A 26,868-nucleotide genomic window follows, 5' to 3' on the forward strand; every position below is an offset into this window, starting at 1 on the left:
GAGAAGGTCATGTGAGACAGTATCAAAAGCCTTACTAAAGTTGAGCTATAGCTCATCTACTGCTTCCCCCCATCCGCAAGTCTTGTTACCCCATCAAAGAAGGATATTATGTTGGTTTTACATGATTTGTTCTTGACAAACCCATGTTGACTGTTCCTTATCACCTTATTACCTTCTAGGTACTTACAAATTAAGGATCCTCTTAGCACAGAGTGAAACAGTCCTGGGCCAGCTTATTCCGGACTTTGGAGATGAAGATTAGGACCTAGAATTTGATAGATGAGGAGCCATTGTATTGCCTGGAACTCTGGGCTAAGGGTCTCGTAGAACCCTATACAGACAGCTTAGCAAGAGACAATGTGTGTGTGACCTGCTGGAGTTTCTTCAAAGGCCTCCCTTTCCCCAATTTCACTTCCAGGTATGGTGCATTGCAGTAGTCCAAGCCTGGAGGACAAGGAAGCCTGGATCAGCATGGCCCAGTCTGCATCTGTCAGGAATAGGCACAGACTTGGTCCCATAACAGATAGAAACTGTTTTTAACAGCTGCTTCTATGTGGCTAGCCAGTGGCGGTGAAGAACCTCGGGACAGGTAAAGAGAGGTGGCCAGGAGACAATGAAAAATGATGTACTCAGAGCCATTTTGCAGCATTGAGTAAAGGCAGGAGAGAGGCTTTGACCACTTTCCAAATCCCACCTTTAGTGCCTTAGGGATTTGGGCACACAGCTCCCATTAAAAGTCAATGAGATTTGGGTGCCTCACTCCCTTGGAAACTTCTGAAAACCTCCCCCTAAAGCAATAGGCAAGTGCCTAAAACGGCTGGATGGGTGTTAGACATGTTTGAACAAATCCTAAGCAGTCACCCACAAAAATCTCTCTTGCTCATTCGGTGGCCTCTTTGTGGGAACAGTTCTATATTCAGCGTTTGATATTTCGCCGCCTTGTTTGCCATGACACACACTAATGAAAGGCTGCGCTTAAATTAGCGATGAAATAGGCTGGAACCAGTCCAGGATATTTTACTTTGACCCTTTTGGGCGTGAGTTCTAACAAACGTTCTTGCTGACAGTTTGCTTCCAGATTCCCCATATTTTAGGATTAGCAGCTCTTCCGAGGAACAGAAGGCTTATTCCCCTTATTAGTGAGCTCCTCAGAGCAGAACGTGATATTTACTTGGGGCTTATTTTAGTTTTGGAGCAGGATTAATCTCTTACGTACTGCTCTAGGAAATCAGCTCCCTTAGTCAAAAGACTTGGAGAAGTTTTTGTTGAAAGCTGGCATGCCAGATATCGGAGACTTGAGCTCACTTTTAAACAGCAGGTTGAACTACGGCACTTAGCTACCGTTGCTGCTGACACTGTGTCAGATGCCCAGAACAGCTTTAGTGATTATAGATTGCATGAACTATGCCACACACAAGTAAGGCAGCAACAATAGGACTTGCCACATCTGATCCCGTCATTGGTTCATCGAGCTCAGCATCCTGCCTCCAGCAGTGGTCAGAACCTGATGCTTCTGAAGGAAAATGAGAATTAATGATACATCTGTGGACTGTGGAGCAGGGGGCATTCTGCCTGACCTCTGCAGGGACCAGCCTGCAGCCTGGAGCATGAGATTTGGTTAGCTCCATCTTGGCTTTCATAGCTCCAGACGTTAGTCACCATACAATTATTCAACCCTTTTTAATAATGTACCCTCAGCAGTTGTTCTCATGAGCCGCTGCTGCAGTGAGTTTATCCAGCTAACGACCTGCTGGGTGAAGGAGCATTTCTATTGATTCCAAGTGTACTGGCTACTAATTACAGCCAAGGCCCAATACCTGCAGACACTTCCAGGCATAATGCTTCCAAGTCAATGGAAGCATTGGCAGTAGTAAGTGCTAACCGTGGGGGGGAAGTGTGGGCAGGACTGGGCCCCAAATGCTACTTTCTTCTCTTGTTATGGAGAGAGTGAAGTGGAGTGAAGGGGCCTATCTGCATCCCCTATATGCTTGAGAGGCTTAAATCCCATTTATCTTACATGAGAATCCCCCCAGACTTCAGTGGGGCTAATTGCATGAATAAGATGAGCAGGTTTCGGCACTGAATCCTAAATACCTCAAAATTCGATCTCACCTGAACAATTTCACATTTCCTTTCTTTCCCATTCACATGCCAGCACTGTCCGATAATTGGGCCTCTGAAGAGGATAAAAAACAAGAACCAAATCCAGCTCCCATTGAAGCCAGGGGCAAAACTCCTGTTGATCTATATAGGAGCAGGATGGGGTCTGGGGAAAGAGTTACCATTGCTTAGAAAGAAAAGGAGTACTTGTGGCACCTTAGAGACTAACCAATTTATCTGAGCTACAGCTCACTTCAAAGCTTATGCTCAAATAAATTGGTTAGTCTCTAAGGTGCCACAAGTACTCCTTTTCTTTTTGAGAATACAGACTAACACAACTGTTACTCTGAAACCTGTCATTGCTTACAAAGCATTTTAATGTCCAGAAGTGACACATTTTCACTTGTGACTTCAGATTTCTTTAGTGGCAGTGCACTTTGAAAGCTGCGTGCATAGAAGTCATTTGAAAATAGAGATGAGAAGCATTTCAGAAAATACACTTTCATCATTTATCTACCTGGTATGTGTGAAAGGCAGCCCAGAACACCAAGGCGGGGAATTGACATCTTAGTGAAAAGAGTGCGGACTTGGAATTTGTAGTTTAGCGGGGAGGAGGGGGCACAACGAGTCTGTACCATGATTAGCAAGCACCGAGCAGAGAAATGAGAGGCTGAATGGCTGGGTTCTATTCTTAGATGTGACTCACTGAATTGGATTACATTGAACAAGTCATTTAACCTCTTTGTGCCTCTGTTTACCCATCTGTAAAATGGGAACAATACTACTTATTCATCTTTGTAAAGTGTCTTTGGGATTCTTGTGTGAACGACACAATAACCAGAAAACATTATTATTATACTTTGAAGATCAATTTTTTGTGGGATCTTATAATCCTGGTATGTACCCAAAAATCAAATAACATGGAGTAAAAGTTTCTTCTGCATGTATTAATTACTACTTGTATTTCAGAACCACCCAAAGGTTCCACTCAAAATCATCACCTGACTGTGTTGGTTGCTGCACAAACACAGTCACGGTCCTGGGCCCAGAGATCTTACAATTTAAGAAATCCTTTCTACTTTCCCTTGGGCCCATTTCAGTACCAGGAAATACTACAATTCTCATGGGAAAGCCTGTTCTCTTGAGAAGTCAAGCTCAGTGTCTAAAGACTAAAGAGTGTCAGGTTTCAGAGTAGCAGCCGTGTTAGTCTGTATCCACAAAAAGAAAAGGAGGACTTGTGGCACCTTAGAGACTAACAAATTTATTTGAGCATAAGCTTTTGTGAGCTACAGCATCCGATGAAGTGAGCTGTAGCTCACGAAAGCTTATGCTCAAATAAATTTGTTAGTCTCTATGGTGCCACAAGTCCTCCTTTTCTTTTTTTAAAGAGTGTCAGTGTCAGAGACTAAAGAGACCCAGGTATTTTGGATAAACGTCCAGACTTCAAGAGGCTCTTTTTCAACTGAGCTACAGCTTTAAGTATTTTTCCCCCACCACTGGTCAGTTCTCCATTTGGGATTTCAGATTTGTATTCTGATAGCAGCCCCAGTGTGCTAGATACTCTGTACATACAGAAAGACAGTCTCTGCCCCAGAGGGCTAACAGTCTATGGGTGCTTAACAATAACAGTGTCCAGGAAAGTATATCACAAATGCAGCAGCTGTCCCAGGGCACAAGAGCAGGATGTACACTGATGAGTACCTGCATTTGGCATAGAAGGGGAACAAGATGATAGCCTGAAACATATCATAGAGAGACTAACATGGTAAAAGGAGAAAAAAGCATGACAGTAGCAAGGAAATTGTTACACATTGTGAGTGAAATTTATCCTTGTGTAGGGAGCCAGCACAAGGGCTATGTACCACATAAGCCCTATTTTGAGGTCTTAAATGGTTTATAGGCTTTGTGCTGGTCCTCTGCGTGGGGGTGAAACATGCCCTGTTCAGCTGTTCTGATTGTGGAATGCATGATGTCAGACCAATCCAATCATAGGAGAAACACCCCTTACCACTAGCGTCTGTGTCCCTGCAGCAATAACAGAGAGACATTTTGGTCAGGCCCATCTCTCTTTTCTTCATTAACTTTCTTATTGAGTTCTCTTCAAAAATTCAAGCCAGCAAAATCTGCTAGAGGCATATTAAGGATTCACCATGCAAAACCGGTAAGCTGGTGCCTCATTATTATCCTGCATAGTGATTATCGTTCCTTGATGGTGTCTCATATTTGCCCAATTTCAGATTAAAACCATCCCCCTTTCACTCTGAGATTACTTCATTTCTTAACTCCTGCTTACAATGCAAAACATCAGGAACGCGTGCTCAGCCTCTGCTGGGTCTGATTGATATCATTAAGAATCATTTACTTGCAATTAAAATGAGCCTTAAGGGCTTTTGCCAACGAGCTGGATTAGCTAACAGTGAAACATTTGCTTTTTGTAAACAACAACTTCAGGATAGTAAAGCAGCTGAAAAGAGAGCAAACCCTTTGCCTTTCTACTGAGCATCATCAAAGGTCCCAGAAACAAATGCCAGAGCAGCCAGACCCAGTCCAGGTGAGGAGGGCCATGCTGGCATCTCGCTGGAAACACACGAGTCACACTTAGCCCACACCAGGCCTGGAAACATGCATGTGTTTAACATTAATATGGGGGGAGGGATAGGTCAGTGGTTTGAGCACTGGCCTGTTAAACCCAAGGTTGTGAGTTCAATCCTTGAGGGGGCCATTTAGGGATCTGTGGCAAAAATTGGGGATCGGCCCTGCTTTGAGCAGGGGATTGGACTAGATGACCTCCTGAGGTCCCTTCCAACCGTGATATTCTATGATCCCTGGAATTACTCACACACATAAAGTGACACACATGCTTAAGTCTGCACAGGACTGAGGCCCCCATTTGCATCACTGCCATAGCTTATGGCCACCCTTATCTGTAATATTACAGGCCACCAACAGAACCTTGTGCACTGCACCATCCTGATCTGAGTGGCGTTCCTGCTGGGAGCCATCATCTCTTGGCAGATCCACATGCCACACTGTGGAACAGCATGGGCCATGTTTGCTCTCACTTAAATAGCAACTTTGATTGTTAATAATAATAAATAACTCTTCACATGTGCGAGTGAAAGGATGGTCTAGCAGCTAAAGCATGAGCTGTGATCTTCGACAAGCCCCTGTGCCTCAGTTTCCCAAACTGTAAATGGATTAATGATGATGATCATCTTCATAAGGGAGTGGGGGGCAGGGAATTGATTAATATTTGCGAAGCACTTTGAAACACTCTAGTGGAAAGGATCATAAAAGAGCAAAGAAGCCTTGTTACAAAGAGCTATACCTTTCCTCAAAGCAAGGGAGACAGGGAGGGATGAAGAGTTCCACACTGTATCTCAGAAGTGCAGTCCTTCTGAGTGAAGGTTCAGATGCATTTACATCAGGGGATATTTAAGGTAGTGGTCATGGAGCAGAGAGATTCTTAATATTTTCCACATCCTACTGTTCAGCTCTGCCCTTCAACTCCGCTTTGAGAAGCTGCACAGAAGTGACATTGGGGAATTTTGCAATTTGTTAAACCTATTTTGGTGCTCTTGCCTGTGATTTAAAATAACCAGACATGTAGCTATTTTCCCTGGGATAGCTCCTGAGCATGTGTCAACCATGCACTGACAGATAGGATCAGACATATTGCTCGCCATTCCCCTGAATATGCTTGCAGTACAACTGATCTGATCATCTCCAAGGAGGCCGCTTTCAGCTCCACTCAGAATATATGAGCTTTCATTGAAGCGTAGGGAGCTTTTCCCCCTTCAGTCACATCTGGGGATCCCGGGTGTGAAAGGCGCTGTCCACGTACCAGCCTAGCATTCCTTTACTGGAAATAGCAGGGACGAGTGGGTTAGTTTCTCAGATGGCAAAGTCACAGCATCATGTGCTAATATTGTACTATATTACAGTTATCTCAAGGCCTCCCTTGTTATCCCCTACATTAGACAGAGACGACAGCAGTGAGCTATGCCTTTCGCCTTCAGTATGGTGGGAGGTTGCATCCTCTCCTTTTCCATGAGCACCCAGACATCCAACCTTTCATGATTTCAGGTTAGATTCCTGCAACTCACTCACTCTGGGGAGGAGGGTGGAGGCTAGATGGAGAAACTCTAACTCATGTACCATGTAGCAGCCAGTCTACTGAACAAGAAGGGCAGTAAAGAACACTCAACACTGATGCTTTGCATGGATCCCTTGGCTCCCCACTCGCTTCTAGCACTAGTCTCTATCGAAAAAGGATTTAGGGCCTGGCCAGTGGAGAGACTCTCCTTCCACTTCATGCCCCACCAGGACAGGCATTCCACTGGTGCACTGAGGCTGGCGGCACCCAGCGGATGAGTGTAGCACGTTCTCTGCGATCCCTGGCTCTGGAGTTCTGGGCACAGCAGATCAGAATAAGCCCAAGCCTGGCAATTTTCAGAGCACAAAGCCTTCTCCCCAGCAAAGAACCAGTTGGATAACAAGAAGAAGAGAAGAAGAGAAGAAGGAACAAATAACGGGCAGAGTGTCAAGAACAATTTCAGTGTGACCCATAACTTGTGTATTTCACATTGAGATACCACAGAGATATTAATACTGGCTAAGAAGATAACAGACATTTCAAGCAGCTAATGCAGAGCATGTAAACTAGGGATAGATGAAACAGCTTGGATAAAAGAAGAATCTGCTGACTCAGAGCTTTTCCCCAAATCCAGAAGAAAGCTAAACCCTCTTAGCAGACGGTTCCCACCAGCAACATTCCCCAGCAGGTCTTTATGGTGTCAGGCAGCTAGATGTATCTGGCAGCAGATTTCCTCTTCAGGGGGATGGCACTGGACAGGTCTCCTCTTCACTGGACTGCTGTTTCTCCCCCTATCTCCTCTGGAAGTTGTGAGTTTTATCAGACCTATCTCCCTTGAACTTAGAGTTCAGCCTGAACTAAACCTAGATCTGCATCCCCTGGAAGACTGGGGAAATCTGGATCTGAACCCAGATGCAAACTTTGCAGCTCGGGCCCATTGTTTGAATGTCACCTAGCAGTTTATTATTGATGGTTAATATAACCCTGAGACTTATGTAATTCTTAAAGTGCCCTCACTGTACAGCTGCTCAGAGTTTTGTGTAATACAATACAAGACAAATACTCCAAAACACACAATGTACCATTTAAAAACTCCTCTTAAAACATTATTTGCAAAATATAGCAGATTTAGAATGTAAATAGCTAAAATCCCAGTATCAATAGACAGTGCCATTAGCATTTCAAAGAGTTAGTAAACAGTAATAAAATCGGATTAAGTGAATTAAAACTTAATAGATCATCTTTCCTCCCCCCACCAGTTATATGTAACTAGTAATGCACTGAGTAGAATCCAGGTGCCTCACAAGATTGTGATGTGCTTTCTCAATGGCAAGAATAGCCTACTGAATTGCCCTGAGTTATGATCAAAGGGCACTGGGAAGAAAAGATCCTAGACATAGACACAGGTTATACTCAGAAGCTTCATGTTCCCTTGGGTATTATTAATAATGAGACACATAAAAATTATGTTAAAATAACATTATTAAGGTTGCAAAGTCAAGCACTGAAAAATGAGGAAATGCCAGAAACAAGGTTGCCTGTGCAACCATAATTCAGCCCCTTTGTGCATATGCATTACAATACAGCTTTTAATTACATGATCACACACTAGTCAATGTTTTGTTTTCTCCTAATTGTTCAGTGCATGGTCCCAGTCCTTTTTTACAGCACAGTATTCAAACCCTGCTCTGAAGACAGAATTCTTAAGTTCCTCATGTGGTTTCTAAGGTGCTTATCACTAAAATAGCTGAGTGTTTCACAACCACTAATGAATTTATCTTCACAACGCTCCTGTGAGATTAGGGGTTGGGTGGTGTTATCCCCATTTTACAGATGGGGAGCTGAGGCCTAGACATTAAGGTAAAAAGTGTACATTAATTTTGGGTGTCCAATTTGAGGACCTGATTTTCCAGAGTGCATGGCACTTCATATAGCACTTCATATGCTCAGTTCAGATCCCAGGGGCTCAAGTTAGGCACCCAACGAGGACCACCCCATTAGTGATCCCCGTGAAAAGTTTGGTTTAAGTGACTTGACCACCCTCACCCAGGATCCTTGTGGCAGAGGCAAGGATAGAATCAGTTTCCCTAGGGCAACATTAACCATGAAACTATCCTTTCTCTTACTGCAACCCCCTGCTTCATTCATGAGACACCTTGCAACTTCTGGAACAAAAGAGAAAGGGGTCCTACAAACAACAGCCTCCTTCATGACGCAACCCTGCTCTACCCCCTGAGCTTGTCCATCCTGTGCACTGAATGGTAGGGGTCTTGTGGAATAAATAGTATATGATACTGTAATTAAAGACTGTGTCATAAGACATATGCACAAGGGGCATATGTTTCTCCTTCCCCCCGTCCCATTGGGTTTCAGTCCCAGTCTTCATGCCCAGCCAGTCCCAATCTCTCCCTGCCTACTAGCTCCATTTCCCTCCCTGTCTCTTGTACAGCTAGTCGCAGAATCCCCACACACACAATCAGTCCCAGTTTTCCTCTGCCAGTTGCCAGTTCCAGTCTCACCTGCCTGCTCCTTGTCCCAATCTATTCCCGCTAATCCCCACCAGCTCTTGACCCCTCTGCATTCTAATCAGGCAGCTTCTACCCCAGCACTGCCTGGGCTCCAGTAAGGGGACCATTGAACCATTGAGCGCACAGGAGAGACATGCTCCCGGTTCAGGTGCCTGGACCCAGCATGGCCTGGAACAGCCTAGAACTGTAATTGCAGAAAAAATCCTGCTAATGCTGGAGCATAGCCTGTGAAAACGGAATCGCTGGGGAATTTAGCTATTAGAATCTAGGACACTCTCTCTAGTGAGCATGTGTGAACTGCAATTTTCCAAAGATTTATAACATGGCCATATTTGAGTGGATTTTCACAGGAACAGCAAAACACACACTCCGGAGACAAAGACCACTCCCCTGCCAAATCTCAAGTCCCTGCTTCAAAGCATAGTGGTGCTAAAGCTGTTCAAGGAAAAGATTACCAGACCTGAACATGGGTAAAACAATGCATTTTTTGCATGTTTCATTTTCAAAAAAGGCTGAAATTTTTTGGCTGAAATCTTTAAAAAAAAATAAAATTAGCCAGACACTCAGCTTGGAAAATTTCATCCCAAATGATTACATTTTGGCAAAGTTATAAGGAACTGAAAACAGGGTCTTATAATGAGACGTTTCAGGCAACCTTGATTATAGGTGGTGCTACTAGCCCCACCTCTAATCTATGACAGACTATTTTTAAAAAGATCTGATTACATATGAAAGTGGAGACAAGTTAGACTGGAATCCCATCACTGGGGTTAAATGCTGCCACTTCATTAACAATGAGAATGAGCTAATGGTGTGTTTGGCAGATGGAGTCTCTCCTTGTTTACAGAGTGAGGAAGTGAGGGCATGTGTGAGTGCACACAGCAGCAGAGTGAGGGACAAATAAGGGGTTTCTATAGCCTGCATGTTCAGGGAGTGCTAGTCCTACATTTCCTGCTCTGGGGACTATGAACCCTGCCTGCTCATTACAGCGATGATAACCTCTGCATGGCCTCCTGTCACAGAACAATTCTTGAGAAATGGTGTTTATTTCTATGGCGTTTTTTTTAAACTATGGCAATTCCATAGCAAAAAACTTCCTGAATCTTGAGGTTTGGTCAAAAATACATATCAGTAACGTCAGGGGGAAAAGCCTTAAAAGTGACTTCAAAGGAAAAGCAAATGAAGGGTATACAGGCAGTATCCCATTCACTTGGATGAGGTGGGGCTTCCTTAAATAATTCCTGGCTAACATGGAACACCTAATCACTACTTAAAATAAGGCCTAACAGTTTATATAATTCTGCTCATCCTCAGGAATCCCAAAAAGCCAAATCATTTTACCCACCAGCAAAACTCAACCTCTCCTGGAGTACAATACATGCCAGCTGTTTAATGTTGCACTGCAGCTCTGCATGGCATCCTGGGGCAGGAAGTGAAGAAGAGTGGATAGAAAGGGAGAAAGAAGGTGAGTCTCATTTTGGAATTTGCGCATAGGACCCCCTGACACCATTTTGGGGCATTGCTTCAATGCAGCCTTGGAAGATGGAGTGACACCTATTGAACGTGCGCCCCCCAGTTCCTGTAGCACCTGTGTCCTGTAGAGAGTTCTGTGCAGTCGTGGGAATCCACCCACACGGACCTCGTGGCAAGATCGCGGCCGTAGCTTTTATTTTAGAGGCTTCTCTGACAAGTGCAGTCCATTGTTAAGTTGAGATATCTGACAAGATCACAGCCCGGGGTGGTAAGGCTGCAGAAAATTAGAAGAGCTGGGTCACAAGGCCATTCTGTCCCTCAAGGAGCTGAAGGATTTTAGCTGCAAATAGAGCAATTTCTTGGTATCTTTTAGGGCATGAAGGAACGCCCTAGAGGATGCTGGAAGGTGGGGATTCCTCAGTTTGAGTGCCTGTTCAAAGGCAATAGTTGAAATGCCTGGAGATTAGCACTGCACAGAATTAAATACATGTACTGGACAAATCGGAGCACCAGAACAGCTCCTTGGTGGCTATTACATTCTTTAAGATAAATGCATTTGGTGTGTTGTACATTAACAGCAAGCACAGGAGCTGTTCTCTGCTAGGAAAAGAGATGTGCCATGAGGAATGGAGGGCTCAAGGCACAGCCTTCCATGGCACATAGGGGAGGGCAGCTTAGAGCCCCCATTTTTCAGTGGGGTGAAGAAAGTATCCTTTCTTACAAACGCTAACCCATGAGTGGCTGACGTCTGTTGTGCACATTTGCATTTAGCATTGTCTCAAGCTGTAGGCTGAACTGGCGTGGTGTGAAAGGGTTGAAAATTCCTACAAGTGGCTCAGGGTCGTTAAAAGTGAGATAATTTTTAAAATGTAATTGACCTTGCGTAATTTATGCTTTCGAAGTGAAATTCACCCCTTAACTGAGATAGAGTTTAACTCGTACCTCTCAGCCTTCAAACCTGCCAATGTGTGACATGAGCCTTTGAAATTTATGACAAATGACTGAAATTTAGAGCACTTGTGTTTTGTTGCGTGTCACACAACCATTGACCGATCATAAGGAATTTTATCTATAAAACTAGTTTTAAGGATGTTTTCTCGCTGTGTCAGTTAAATGAAGCATTTATCAAAAAAGAAAACTGGAAAAGCAGAAATTCTCATATGTACCACAATAAGGACAGGTTTCAGAGTAGCAGCCGTGTTAGTCTGTATTCGCAAAAAGAAAAGGAGGACTTGTGGCACCTTAGAGACTAACCAATTTATTTGAGCATTAGCTTTCGTGAGCTACAGCTCACTTCATCGGATGCATTCAGTGGAAAATACAGTGGGGAGATTTATACACATAGAGAACATGAAACAATGGGTGTTACCATATACACTGTAACGAGAGTGCTACTTAAGGTGAGCTATTACCAGCAGGAGAGCACGGGGGGGATTGAAGTGTTCTCCAACTGGTTTTTGAACGTTATAATTCTTGACATCTGTTTTGTGTCCATTTATTCTTTTACATAGAGACTGTCCAGCTTGACCAATGTACATGGCAGAGGGGCATTGCTGGCACATGATGGCATATATCACATTGGTAGAAATGCAGGTGAATGAGCCTCTGATGGTGTGGCTGATGTGATTAGGCCCTATGATGGTGTCCCCTGAATAGATATGTGGACATACTTGGCAATGGGCTTTTCTACTACAGGACAGGCCCAACAAAGAAAATAACAGAACGCCACTATCCATCACCTTCAGCCCCCCACTAAAACCTCTCCAATGCATCATCAAGGATCTACAACCTATCCTGAATGACGACCCATCACTCTCACAGATCTTGGGAGACAGGCCATTCCTTGCTTACAGACAGCCCCCGCAACCTGAAGCAAATACTCACCAGCAACCATACACCACACAACAGAACCACTAACCCAGGAACCTATCCTTGCAACAAATCCCATTGCCAACTATGTCCGCATATCTATTCAGGGGACACCATCATAGGGCCTAATCACATCAGCCACACCATCAGAGGCTCGTTCACCTGCATTTCTACCAATGTGATATATGCCATCATGTGCCAGCAATGCCCCTCTGCCATGTACCTTGGTCAAACTGGACAGTCTCTATGTAAAAGAATAAATGGACACAAAACAGATGTCAAGAATTATAACGTTCAAAAACCAGTTGGAGAACACTTCAATCTCTCTGGTCACTCGATTACAGACCTAAAAGTGGCAATACTTCAATAAAAAAATTTCAGAAACCGACTCCAATGAGAGACTGCAGAATTGGAATTAATTTGCAAACTGGATACAATTAACTTAGGCTTGAATAGAGACTGGGAGTGGATGGGTCATTACACAAAGTAAAACTATTTCCCCATGTTTATCCCCCCCCACTGTTCCCCAGACGTTCTTGTCAACTGCTGGAAATGGCCCACCTTGATTATCACTAAAAAAGGTTCCTCCACCCCCGCCCACCCCCCCGCTGGTAATAACTCACCTTAAGTGATCACTCTGGTTACAGTGTGTATGGTAACACCCATTGTTTCATGTTCTCTATGTATATAAATCTCCCCACTGTATTTTCCACTGAATGCATCCAATGAAGTGAGCTGTAGCTCACGAAAGCTTATGCTCAAATAAATTTGTTAGTCTCTAAGGTGCCACAAGTCCTCCTTTTCTTTTTACAATAAGGACACTCTCCCTTGAGTCACCGGCAGTTCTTGAATGTTGACCCTTCAGCTCCCCATCACAGGCTGCTACCACTAGAACTAAAGCAGTAAATGCTGCTCTTTTGGTTGACAGGTTATTAGAGGGGACACAACATATACTTAGCCAGTGAGTCACACAACTATTTTCCAGGTGGCTGTAGAATGTTGGGGGAGCAGGAATCCTGTGTTTTGTCCCTGGTTCTGGGAGGGAAGTGTAGTGGTTAGAGGCAGAATAGCCAAGCACACAGATTTCACCTAATCACTATGAAAGGCAGCAAGAATGAGTGGATGAGAATTGGCCCTGCTCTGTTAGAGATGTGGGTTCTATACCTTCCTCTTCCTGAAATGATGATCGCTTGCAACCTCTGAGGTAGCTTTCTTGTAAAATGGGGTGGTTGATCCTTGACTGCGTCCTAAGCACAGATGCTGTTGCTCAGTAATGAGGGCTATGGAGTTCACAGAAATATAAGTAGCAGTGAGTGGAAAAGGTGAAATTTGAGCTTATGGTGTGAGGGTTCCTAACCCTATGTGCTTTCCCCTCAGCTGAGGGATGCAGTGGTGGGCTGTTCTCTTTTGGCTGTGGAACACTCCCTGACTTGCTGGTGCAGCAGAACAAGGAGATTGATTTAGCACATGAAGAATGTCCTGCATAATATAATACAGTACCCTGGAGAGGCTGACTTAAGTGGTGCTAAGGGCTTTTGCTGCCACTCTGCACCAAGGTGAATTTAATCCTTTGCTTTTTGCACTTCCCACCCCCTGGGCAATAGAAGTGGGCCTGTCAGTTTCATGTGTGAGTCTAATCAGTTTCACTTTCTAGCTCTCATATGCTAGCACAGCAGGGCAATGGTTGGGTTACTTTCTACAGTTTTCAGAGTAACAGCCGTGTTAGTCTGTATTCGCAAAAAGAAAAGGAGTACTTGTACATACAGTATGCATCCGATGAAGTGAGCTGTAGCTCACGAAAGCTTATGCTCAAATAAATTGGTTAGTCTCTAAGGTGCCACAAGTATTCCTTTTCTTTTTACTTTCTACAGTGTCATTTTCACAGCTTTAAGATGCATATTCATACTGACGTCCACTCCTGTGATTGTGCCATGCACCTGTGTTCCATTCTTCAGCTCAATGGTCACAGTCTCATGACTCAATGTCATTAGAAACCTCACGAGCTTCATGGCAGCAGAGTAGGGGCGTCAGGCCAGCCGGAAGGGACCACAGAGCGGGAACCCTGGCAGCGGGGAGGGGAAAAAATTGAGCTCGGTGCAGAGGCCTCAGACCAGGCCGCTCCGGCGCTTGGTGAAAGAAATGGGTTATGAGAACCCCTGCAGCAGAATAGCAAAACCCAAACATAAAACTGCTTGTATTAAATTAGCTTTAAAAGTCGCAAAAACATTTGCCACTATTACTTCTCATCAAACCAAACCAAACCTAAGTAATGGTCCCATGTTTCCTGACAGTGTCCCTTTAATATGTATACTTATTTATACATTTGCAAGAACAGGCAGTTGGCCAGTATATATATTTCAAATACTGAAAGGACAACTTTCCTCAAATAGCAAAAAGAGCAACATTCATACATGGTCTGGACAAAAAGCCTTTTATGTTTCATTTAGACAAGCAATTAAACTTTTTCTTTTCCTTAGTTACTGAAGCTGGAAAGAGCTATATTTTTTTTTCTACTTTTCCGCACCCAAAGAGCTACAGGTTTTCTGCTTACATCCCTTACATTTTTTTAATTTAACATAAAGTGTTTTTGAGGTTGAGACTGTAATTTTTACTTTCTTACGGGCAAGTGAGTTATAAACCTAACCCCCGAGAAAACAGGACTTTGGAATCAATGGGTCCATTCTGTGACTAATAAAGGCACTGGATCAAGTCACGTCACTTCCAAGTGCCCCTCATCAAAGTTCCTTAAAGCATCCTCATTTGATCCTGGGGCACAATGGAAAAAATTCTGGAATAATGCTGATGTCCCAAACAAACACCAGAAACAATGATCTGCATTGAACTATTTCAGAACACTGCATGTCAGATGCTGTCATCTCTCTCCTCTCTGGAAGATGAGAAAACTCCCAGTGTGACTATGGACACCAGTTGCAAACTATGGACCACATTGTAAATCAGTGCCCGCTTTGATCATTTGTGGATGCATCTCAGACTTATACCAAGCCACTTCTGAAGCTACTCGCTGGCTCACTAGTCTGGACATGGCTATTTGTTGCTCGTCACCTTTCTTGCCTATGAAAGATGATCAATCAGACGAGGGGCATTGTGATGGCGCATTATGATTTACGTCACCTTAGACCTTCTCTTAAATGAATATATAGGCAATGAAAACTTGGAAAATGCTGTGGCATTAATTGTTTTTTTAGAGGCTTTTACATACATTAGCAAAGTTGTTTCCCTAACCTGAGTATCTCTGACCAGAATTATCTTTTAGATGCAGAGCTGCTGTTCATGATGCAGATGTCATGGGAGCTGGGTGTCTTCCTTCACTACCCTTTAGCGCTTCTTGCAAGCTCCACTTCCTCCATCTCTCTAGTCTCCTTGAGGGAGGAGTTTCAAATATTGGCTCTCAGTTGGGCAAATCCTAAAACTAGGGACCACCTGCAAAATTCAGAGCCTGGCCCAGGCTGGGAAGGCTTGAGGTGGAGAGGAGATGTTCAGATGCAGGGTATTGGTTGGGACTTCTTCTGATTAGTTACTGTCAATAACACTTGTGTGGGTGGAGTAATAACACACATAGGGGGAGGAGGAGAGGGAGGAGTCCCTTCCTTCCACTGCTATTGGACTTCGTATTCTGTCCCCCCACTGCTGATCTGGTGCCCAGTGATCCAGTGCAGAGGTGGTACAGCAGGGGAAGCCAAGGAGCTCTCAGCCTTTCCCATCCTGGCGGCTCAGCCCCACAGCAGGGGAATCTGACTGAAGGTGGCCACTTGTACTCTCACTTGGTTTTTTTCAGTTTCTTACTGGAGAGAACAACTCGATCACCTGCTTGTCAAGTGATTTACTGCAAATGGCTGGGCACTGCCCCGGTTGGCTGAGGAGAGCCGTGGTGGGAGAGCTTCCCCAGGAATACCTCACTTTGGGGGGTGAATATTGCTACCTTCTACTCCTTGGGGGCAGCATTAGCCTCTTTAATTTCATGCTTGGGCAATGCCCTGACTCTGGGGGACACAGGGCTTTGCTGGCAGTTTGCCAGGAGCTTGGGCACTGCCCCTATGCTGCACAGGGATTTTACAAATGGACATATGAGTAGAGATGGACCCAAACCCAACCTCTAGCTCTGCTCAGCCGGGAGAGCTTGGATTCCAGCACTGCAGCAAGGGCTCATCCTTCAGATTCATTGGTATTTGTATCGTCTGTGGCAAATGAATAGAAATTGCTTGTTGTCTGAGCTCAGCAGCAAAATGCCTTTGGCAACTGCCCGCCTTTGTCCAGTGGTTACAAAGGAGGTTGCTGCAAGCCATAGCTTGAGGTTCCCTGGGCCGCATGTGGCCCTCAGGCAGCTCCGAGGGCACCCCATTTATCCTGTGGAAGGTGGATCCCTCCTTGATAAACATTTCCTAGGGGCTGCTCACTTTCTAGACAGCTACAAAGACCTGTTCATACACAAAGGAGGTGACCAGGCTGCTCTCCAGGCATTGTTTTTGGAGACAGGGTAGGGATTGCACTAAGAGCACCTGTCATGGAAGGAAGGGGAACCTGCATACTTGAATCTGGACATCCCAGGAGACTTCTGGTTGCCTGGGATATCTCAGGTTATCCTAGCCCTGGCCACAGTGGTAATCTTTTCAGATAAGGAGTTAGCACAGCCAATAGGCAGCAGCATGAGTTTTGGGGCCCAATTCTGCTCACTCACACTGATGTAAATTAGGATTGATTCCATTGAAACCAGAGGAGTTTTGCTGTGTCCATGAGAGCAGAATCAGGCCTTTGCCTGTGATTCTCTGCATTCCATTATGGGTTCTCGATGCTCCCGAGCCCACCAAGTGACATATCCTGGGCCTGATCAGTGGGAAGAGGGGGGCACATGAATGATGGGCATTGTTTAAATAAAATTAGGCCACCTAAATCTCCAAATGTCTATTTTACAGACATATAAGCCATAATCTTCCAGGGACTTCAGCCCAGCTTCCTTGTGGCTGCTGGAATTTGCCAGTGCAGACCACCTGTGTACACCCCTTTTAGGACTCCTGAGCCCATACAAGTTCTGAAATCTATCCACTGTGCGTGCAGGTGTGGGTGTGTATTAGGTGGGTGCACATGTGTGTGTGTGTGCTCCGGAATCTGCACCCACAAAAGGCAGCCTCTTTCTAAAAACCAGGCCCACAGTGAGCTGGCCACTAATACCAGCTGCTTTGATAGTTGCTTAGGATGGGAATGCATGGTGACTCCTCCGAGCAAGTGTCTGGCAGTCTTAGGCTCCGGAGTCTCATCTGTGCAGCCTTGGGATTATATTGCGGGAGCTGAGTCTAACACCTTCAGGCACAATGTCAGTGCTAGTCTATGGACAGCGCATTGCAGTGTCAAAGCAAAATGTCAGAATGAAATGAGACAATGTCAGTGAAAGCTTAAGGGCCAACGGAATAAATGCAAAAGGCTTGTGTTAAGTAGGTGCGGGTCTGACGCTGATCACAGAGAATATCCTTCCCCTGCACCTGTAGGGACAATGGGGTGTTGAACACAGCAAAGTCTGGAAGTCTGGGAAGGGGCCAGATCCGGCCCACCAGCCATTTTAATCCGGCCCTCGAGCTCCCGCTGGGGAGTGTGATCTGGGGCTTGCCCCACTGTGGCGCTCCAGCCAGGGAGCAGGGTTGGGGGCCGCTCCGTGCAGCTCCCGGAAGCAGCAGCATGTCCCCCCTCCGGCGCCTAAGCATAGGGGAAGCCAGGGGGCTCCGCACAGTGCCCCTGCACCAGGCGCCCCCCTTGCAGCTACCATTGGCTGGGAACCGTGGCTAATGGGAGCTGTAGAGACCGCACCTGTGGACAGAGCAGCACACAGCAGAGCTGCCTGGCCGTACCTCCACATAGGAGCTGGAGTGGGGAACATGCCACTGCTTCCGGGAGCCACTTGAGGTAAGCACCGCCCGAGCCTGCACCCCTGAGCCACCCACCCACACCCCAACCCCTTGCCCCAGCCCTGATCCCCCTCCTGCCCTCCGAACCCCTCAGTCCTAGCCTGGAGCACCCTCCTACACCCCAAACCCCTCATCCCCAGCCCCACCCCAGAGCCCACACCCCCAGCTGGAGACCTCACTGCCTCCCGCACCCCAATCCCAATTTCGTGAGCATTCATGGCTCGCCATACAATTTCTATACCCAGATGTGGCCCTCGGACTAAAAAGTTTGCCCACCCCCGGTGTAGACACTGCATTGCTTATGTCGACTGTTCCTGGCTTTCAGGAGCTGTCCCACAATGCCCCACACTGACAGTACAATTGGTACAAGGACTCCTGGTAAAGGCGCGCACCACCAATGTAAGGAGCATAGTATGGACATGCAAAAACTATTGAATTACTGCAGCGGCTGTATGCCAACGTAACTTAGGTTGACATAATTTTGTAGTGTAGACATGCCCTAAGAGATGCCGGGCTACACTGTGCGCCGAGTTTTGGTGAATAAATATCTCTATCCAAAGACAAAGATGGGTGTGAACAATACCCCACCATGCCCCTCAATGAGATGTCCACTTCCAAGCCTAGTCAGGAGCAATTCAATGCTAATGCTGATAAGCAATGAAAACCTAAGGCAACTCAGCTGGAAGCCAGGCACTTTCTCAAAACATTTCCCCAGTTTGATCCTTGGTGTAATCTCATTGAGTTGCATTTGGCCCATTGTCTCCAGCTCATGAGCAGCCATGCCACCTGCATGGCTCTGATTTCATTAGACCATAATCCAACCCAGGTAATGATATTAATCAGTCTGAGAACTTGATTACTGTCTTACAGCATTGTACCGCTATGAACTGATTAAACACCATTACCAGGAAGGGTGGGTCAGCACAGCTTGGGGAGGAGAAATTCATTTGCTCCACTAGGTTGCATCCTGCCCCCAGAGTCAATCACTGCACTGTTCCAGGCATTTTCTCAGAGGAGTAACAAAAAACAAGATCCTGACTATTCATGGTCATTAATGATCCTCCTGGTGCTACCCCTTCCAGCCAGGGTCATTATGGCCCCCTCTGACTTCATTTTCTCCTGTAGTGTCAGCAGAACTTTGTGACATTGCACTCCATATGCTTTATGAAAATATGCTTATGGATGTGAATATGATGTAACTGGAATATGCTTTATGCAAAAGGTCTCTTGTAAGGTATCATTACAAATCTTATAATCTATTGAGCGTGTTCATCCTATTTGTTTGCATGTGTTATTTCTATGTCTGGAGTTAGGATAATAAGATATGAACTTGTATTACTGATGTAAACATATTAAATGGAAGCCATTAAAGGTGCTTCAGAACCAATGAACTGTGAATGGGTTTATTTATCTGCAAGCCTTCCTGTGTACGTGTGGGCCAGTCCCTGGGTAATGAAGAATGAGGTCTCCCAGGGACATGTGACCATGTCACCTGATACTGAAATCCATCTTAAACCTTGCACTTTTCCATTTACAAGGAGGGGTGGGGGGCCAAGCACAGACAGAAGATTCCCGCCTTGTGCCCAAGCTATAAAAGGGGGTGGAGCAGGACAAAGGGGGCGGCCAGTCATGAGAGAACCCCTAGTTAACACCTCAGATGTCTGCTGGAACTAACAAGGACTGTACCAGGCGAAAGGATTGGGCCCAGACTAGGAAGGAGTCTAGTCTGTGAAAGACGCTTATTGGAACATATCTGAGGGTGAGATATTACCTGTAATCAGTTTCTTAATGTATTAGGCTTAGACTTACGTGTTTTTGCTTTATTTGGCTTGGTGACTTACTTTGTTCTGTCTGTTATTACTTGAAACCACTTAAATCCTACTTTTGTTTGTTAATGAACCAAGAGTAAATGGTTAATACCTGGGGGAACAAACAGCTGTGCATATCTCTCTATCAGTGATATAGAAGGCAAACAATTTATGATTTTACCCTGTATAAGCTTTATATAGAGTAAAAAAGATTTATTTGGGGTTCGGATCCCATTGGGAACTGGGTGTCTGGGTGCTGGAGATGTAACCTGATAAGCTGTTTTTGGTTAAAGTCTACAGCTTTGGGGGCATGGCCCAGGCCCTGAGTCTGTGTTGCAGCAGACTAGTGTGTCTGGCTCAACAAGGCAGGGTTCTGAAGTCCCAAGATGGCAGGGAAAATGTGCTCAGTGGTAATTTCAGCACACCAGGTGACAGTCCCAAGGGGGTCTCTGTGACCGAACCCGTCACAAACTTTTCACTACTCCTTAAAAAAAAAAACAAAGAACCTGCTATGGTTTGTTGATTCACAATGGCTGCTCTGTTCCACACCACAGGTGGCTGCATTTCTGTGGTGGGTGAGGCAATCCAATAATCACAGCATGTAAACTAATCCTCTGGACCTTGAACAGATATGGGATCATGGGTGAGAAGGAAAAGGTGACAGTCTCTACAGAGTGAGCTGGATTTTCTCTGTAGGCTTCTGTGGCCCCTGTCGTCATATAGCAGACTGGAAACAAATGGTGTAACAGTGTAAAGGCCAAGTGGGTGCCTATTAAGTGAGGGGTGAACATTGTGTGTTGCAGAGGTGGGAACCTTGTTGCAACTTTGCCATTAAAAAGGCCCAAACTCCCCACAATTTTTACCAGTTTTTTTTCTTACAAGTTCCTTGGGCCCCGGGTCTTGATACTGTCTCTTGAAATTGGCTTTCTTGTGTCTAAGTTTTCTGCTGTGTGTGAGCCTTTGTGATGGGGCACATAGGCTGAGTGGTGCCCCTGCAGGGCAGCCACAGCTGCCTCCCTCCCTCTGGTGCCCTACAAAGATACCCTGCCAGACCAGACAGGGGTTAAATCCCAGCAGGGGCTTCAGAGACACCATTGATAGGGCCTCCCACCCTGAGTGGAAGCAAGCAGGTGCAGGTGGGTCGAGTTAGCTTCACACCCAAAAGGTGGGCTGGATGCTCTCACAAGAGGGAGAGATAGGGGCTTGCTAACCAGGACAGGAAGCTCAGGCACCACAAGTGTTACTCTGTTTGGTCTTGTGCTGTTGATCCAGAGGTTAGATTGACTGGGGTGAGGCCTGCAACTCTGCTGGTTTGTTTTCTTTTGGGGACAGGAGAACCCGGTCAATAAACCAAAAACCCCAGAGTGGGATTAATTTACATAACTATAGCCTCTTCTAAGGTCTCTCCAGCTGCTCGGACTGTGGCCCTGCCACAGGCTTTCATCGGGTCACACACTTCTGGGCAATGCTACCCCCCCACTCCAGATATTGCTCCTGCATGTGGAATGACTGGAGGGCTGGAGATTCCATGTCATAAAAGAACTCACATAGTAGAATACCGCCTTGTTGGCACTCTCAGCAAGGAGACTGAATTACTGCCCTCACAGGGGAGTTTTCCAATTCCTGATCAAAGCACAGGGCTGAGGGGGACAGTAGAAAGCTCCAGATGCCACCCCACCTCTTCTTTGGATACCGAGAGGAGACCAGGCTCCAGGGCTGTCCATTTGTCACCTTCTACCTGCACAAATTGACTTAAAATTTAAAGAATATATATTTTTAAACTGCTGCCTAGCAACAGGTGGAAATCATCCTCAAGTGGTGTTCATGCTGGAACATAAGTTAGCCACGTTTTCAGAGACCAAAACCAGCTTCCTTATACTGACTGGGGTGTGACATCAGAGCTCATGATTTGCTCACAGCTAGGAGATGCCTTGAGTGTCCTTACCGACAAATGTTTCAAATCAGAATTATTTTGTTCTGGTTCCCGTGTGACTCGTATCAGAATGGTCCAAAGGGACTCTACAGTCCAGAATATTGGGAGGGGCCCATGCTCCATACATCTTGGAGTCCTATCACAGCTCCGCTTCACCAGGCCCTGCTTTGGTAACTCATATGGCAGTCCTGAACCAAAGGAGATAGGAATTCAGTTGAAGTTATGTGGTCTTCTGCTAGGCATACAAAGATAAACGAGTCAATAAGTGCATCTCCTAAAGGTTATAATTGAGCTTTCATTTGCCTTCTGGTCCTGGAGTCCCACACAAGTCCCTTGTAGCAAGGCGTTGGCTACCCTGGGCTCTTCGTCTCAAAGCATTACGGGCCTTTTCAAATGTTAATTGAAACTGAGCCTATGAGATTAATTGAACTGAGCCTATGAGATTCCCCAGTATTTATACCCCTTTTGTGAAGGAGTCACATGTTCCCAAAATATGCTGAAGGATGAGGTGGATAAAGGAAGGGGAGGCAAAGGGACAGGGAGTGGGAGGAAAAGGGGAAAGAGGTCATATGGCCTGTCTGATGCTAAAAGAATCCTGCTCCCAGGATCCTCCAGCACATTCAAACTCACCAAGCTTTACCACATTCATGCCAACCACAGTGGTTCATAATAATAATTCAACAACACCCCAACAGGGGACATAGCTGGTATGTCCAAAATGACCTTGCAGTGTCCCAAGGCTTCTTAATTAGAGCAGATATAAATGCCTTTGACATAGATTTTGAGGATTCTGTCCTGTCACTTAAACCCCAGACTGACAGATGTCAAAAAGGCAAATGAAAGCTCAATTATAACCTTTAGGAGATGCACTTGTTGGCTCATTTATCTTTGAATGCCTAGCAGAAGACCACATAACTTAGATCAAATACATTGGGGGCTGCCTGCCCCTTTTGCTCTCCCCCATCCCAGACCCTTCCGCTCTTTTCTAGTGGGCTCCAACGGGGCTTCAGATGAGAAGCCAGTTCCACAGGCCGTGCTCGGTTTAGCTGCTTGGCAGTAGTGAGGTGGCAAATAACAAACAGATGGGAAGAAGGATGGAGAGGATAAAGGAAGGAGAAGCAAAGGGGCAGGGAGTGGGAGGAAAAGGGGAAAGAGGAGGGGAGACTTATGGGGATTTAAACATGTAGAACTGATCAATTAAATTGTTTTTAATTGTTCACTTTATTAATATAACTTCATAAGCAAAGTTTTGTGAATGAAACAACATTCATAAAACCGGTTGCCCCAATAACTGGCTAATTGAGTTTCACTTTCAATCCAATTGCTCCTTAAATCGCTGAAACGTGCACTGTTTCAACATTGTAACTTCTGTTCACTGTTTGTCATTCATTATACTTGTCTATATTGTAACTTCTGTTCACTGTTTGTCATTCATTATACTTGTCTATATTGTAACTTCTGTTCACTGTTTGCCATTGCTTATACTGGTCCATGTTGTAACCCAAACTCCATTTTAACTTGTCCCAAACTCCATTTTAAAATGCTCACTTCATTTTTGCAAAACCCTGCTGTAATCTGATTAGTTTAGTTTAGATGTGTGAATGAGGTATGGATGGATGATGGAATCAACATCCAGCCCCAGCCTGTCCTGATGAAACAAGTGTAAACACCAACAGCTGACGATGCAGACAACAGCCCTGACAAAGCAAGAAGAGTCCACCCTAAAAAGAAAAGAACAAAAGTACAATTGAAGAAATCTCAAAGCCAGGTCCCAGGCTGAAAGTCATGTCTGCAATTGAGGGGTGATCAATCACACCGAACCCAGAGGCAGCGTGACACAGCAAGACCTATTGACTCTGGATTCAAACTAAAGCCTACAAAAAGGATGGGTGAGAGAGAAGATTTTGGAGGGTAACATTCTGCTGTCAACATGGAAGGGCATCAGAGCATGCCCAACAGAGACCCAGCTCTTTCTTGTGCCCGGCTTTCCTGGGCAGTTAGCTGCCCCAAGCTACAAACCCAAACCATGAACTCAGGCTACGTTCAGGACTGGTAACTATACAGCAGCTGCAGAACATTTGGTGTGTGTGTTTGTGTGTGTGTACATTGGTATTAGATATTAGTTATTGGTCTTAAATCAAATTGAGTTATAATAAACGTGACATCTTGTCTTGTCCCCTGAAACGATCCTGTGTAGTTTTGTCAGTATAACAAACACTTGCCCCTCGGACACTCATGCTGTAGAGTGTTGATTTGATACCACCCTGGGCCCTCCAGTACTACATGGTGGGGCGTGCAGTTACCTAGGTAGATCCAAGTCTAGTTATAGCTGCAGAATTCTGGATAAGAGAAATCCTGCATTTCATTGTCTACAGGGTCCATCACTTTATACCTCTAACTACAGCACCTAGGTGGTGAAAGTCTCATTAGAAACACAGAGGTTATGATGCATCTCTCGCTCGGGCCAACATTGCCCTGGTGACTTGTTTGGAATAACTCCTAATTGTAAAAAGAAAAGGAGTACTTGTGGCACCTTAGAGACTAACAAATTTATTTGAGCATAAGCTCAATATCAGACATAAGCTTATGCTCAAATAAATTTGTTAGTCTCTAAGGTGCCACAAGTACTCCTTTTCTTTTTGCGAATACAGACTAACACGGCTGCTACTCTGAATCCTAATTGTAAGTGAGGCTGAGAGTCTGCAGTGGTATCAGTTAATGTCACTATAGCCCAATGGAACTGGTTTCTTTGGCAGGTTTAGATTTTAATCCATGTGTTTTACTTAAATGTTCTAAAGTGATTTGTCTCTCTTGATAAGCACAATAACACATTCTGCTGCCCCTCACTCTGTGGCTGACAAGCACTTTGGATGTATTACTGCGTTCCACACCTTGCCCTTGTCAGCAAAGTATTAGCCCCATTTTACCAATGGAGAAACTGAGGCACAGAGCAACTATGTGACTGGCCCAGCAGTGAATCAGATGCAGAGCTGGGATCAGACACAGTGCTAACTCATTCTTTGCATTAATTGCTACCCCACCCTCCCATTGTTATCTGAAAGGCTAAGCCCAAGTGCATGGTAACTTCACCCTGGTGGCCAGTATCACTGTCCTTATATAGCAAAACAAGAGATTGGACGTAGTTTTTAGGGCACGTTGCAGCAGGACTCACTGTTAGCAACAGCCCTCACGAATTTCTTCCCTTTTAGACCCTCTCTGCAGAGAGAAAGCAGCTAGTGAATCCTCCTCCTCCCTCCCCCACTCCTGCCATCTCTGACATGCGGCTCAATTTTTGTCATGTTTGTGATGGTGCACACAGACAGGTGATTAGAGTGCTGTGAAAATTAACATTCTGCTCTGGCACAATTGTTTCAGAGTGGATTTGCTTCTTGTCAGTTACACTTACCAGAAAGCTCCATTACTCCCATGTTTAGCACATCAAGGTTCAGCTATCTGCTGGCTTTGGAGGCAGTACAACTCTTCCCCAGATTGCTGTGGGTACATCTTAACCAACTCAAGTGGCAGGTAGCTGAGGGCAGGTCCCACCTGTTGCCAGAGGGAGATCATTCTGAGCATGAAATTATGCAGACCAGGCCTGTTCTCAGAGATCGAACTCTGGCTAGAGTAGAAGTCTACTCCACTTCAGAGCACCTCGTTTTTGCTGCTGAGGTCCCATCTGCAGATCAGAACATCTGTTCTTGCATGCAGGCTAGTAAGTTCTAGCTCTCTTGGCATTTGGTGGGGCTATTATTATTTCCTATATTGCAGTGGGGCTGGCGGTGGGGTGAGGGGTTAAATATGGTGGGGACAATCTCAGCTATCAGATTATTTGTTTACTATTTCTGTAAAAGAATGTGAGTGTCATCGAGAACAAAATATGGCCTTGTGTTTTTAACTTAGGGCTAAGTTATAACAATGCTCTGATGGTCATAGTGATGACTTAAGGAAGAATTTATTTTCTGATCCTGATTTTCTGTTTCTCTTCTTTTTTTCTGTTCTGCACCTCACATTGCTTGGTCTCTGCACTCTGCTCTCTTTTGCTGGATCAGCCTGGGTTCACAGAGAGCAACACCCCTGCAAGGTGGGTGTGTAGCATTATCCAAATTCTACAGCCAACCAGTAATGGACAGGAAAAGATGGCTGCATGGTTAAGGCATTGGACTGAGACTCAAGCAATCTGGGTTTAATTCCTGGATCTGCCACAGGTTTCCTCTGTGACCTTGGGAAAGTTACTTTGGCTAGATTTTCAGAGGTATTGAATAGCTCCATGTTTCATTGACTTCAGTTAGAGTTGTGTGTGCTCAGCACCTCTCATAATCAGCCTCCCTGCTTCTAGTGCTCGATTTCCCTTCTCTCTTGTCTATTTAGGGTGTACGTGCTTTGATGCAGGTACTGTCTCTTACTATAGGTCTGTACAGCACCTAGCACCACGGTCCCTGATCTCAAACGGGGCTTCTGGACACTGCCGTAATACAAATAACATCTGGTGGATTGTGCTTCAGTTGGAATTGATGTTCTTGGAACCATCCTACACCCCCAAGCTGTGCAGTCGCTCCCTATGGCACCAGGTGATCTTATTTGTATTATCCCTTTCTTCCTTTTGCCTGTGGCACTTGCTTGTTGGGCCCACTCTCAAATTAAATTGTAAGCTCTTTGGGGTTGGGACTGTCTCTTACTCTAGGGTTGTCCAGCACCCTCCAAAATGGGGCTTTGCCCCTGACCTGTAGGCACTACTGTAATACAAATAAATAATAATTAGTACCTTAATTAGGAGATACCTGTGGCTATTGCTTGGCTGCAATTTGTCTCAAGTAGGTCAGTTCCATGTAATAGATTCCTACCAGCCCTGGCGATTGGCCAGCCTTCTTACTGCTCCTGGAGGGATATGTTATACTGAGTGACACTCAGAATGACTCCATTATTTTGTGTTCATTCACTGCCTTGGAATGTGTCATCAAGAATCAGTCCTTTGTGTACAACACAAGAGGCTACTTCATCTAGACATGATCAAAAAATCTAGGCGGAGACAAAGCCAGAAGCAATTACTGTAGGAATTGCACAATGCATCAATAGCCACAGGACTGAGAGAGCTGATATTTGCTAAGCTCTCTCAGCTATAAGCAGATATAGATTTGCAAGTGGATTG

The 26,868-nt window shown here is 45.2% G+C and overlaps 1 long non-coding RNA gene across 1 annotated transcript; it reads right to left on the reverse strand.

Annotated features, from left to right (window-relative positions):
* Positions 1 to 26,647, reverse strand: LOC122461364. Its single transcript, XR_006283209.1, has 3 exons — positions 26,637 to 26,647; positions 26,389 to 26,391; positions 1 to 199 (listed from the first exon to the last, which is right to left on the reverse strand). It is a non-coding gene; the product is annotated as an uncharacterized LOC122461364 (long non-coding RNA).
* Positions 26,648 to 26,868: the final 221 nt, after the last annotated feature.

This window comes from Chelonia mydas, chromosome 8 (genome assembly GCF_015237465.2).
Source record: "Chelonia mydas isolate rCheMyd1 chromosome 8, rCheMyd1.pri.v2, whole genome shotgun sequence".
In the NCBI taxonomy this organism is placed as follows: domain Eukaryota; kingdom Metazoa; phylum Chordata; order Testudines; family Cheloniidae; genus Chelonia; species Chelonia mydas.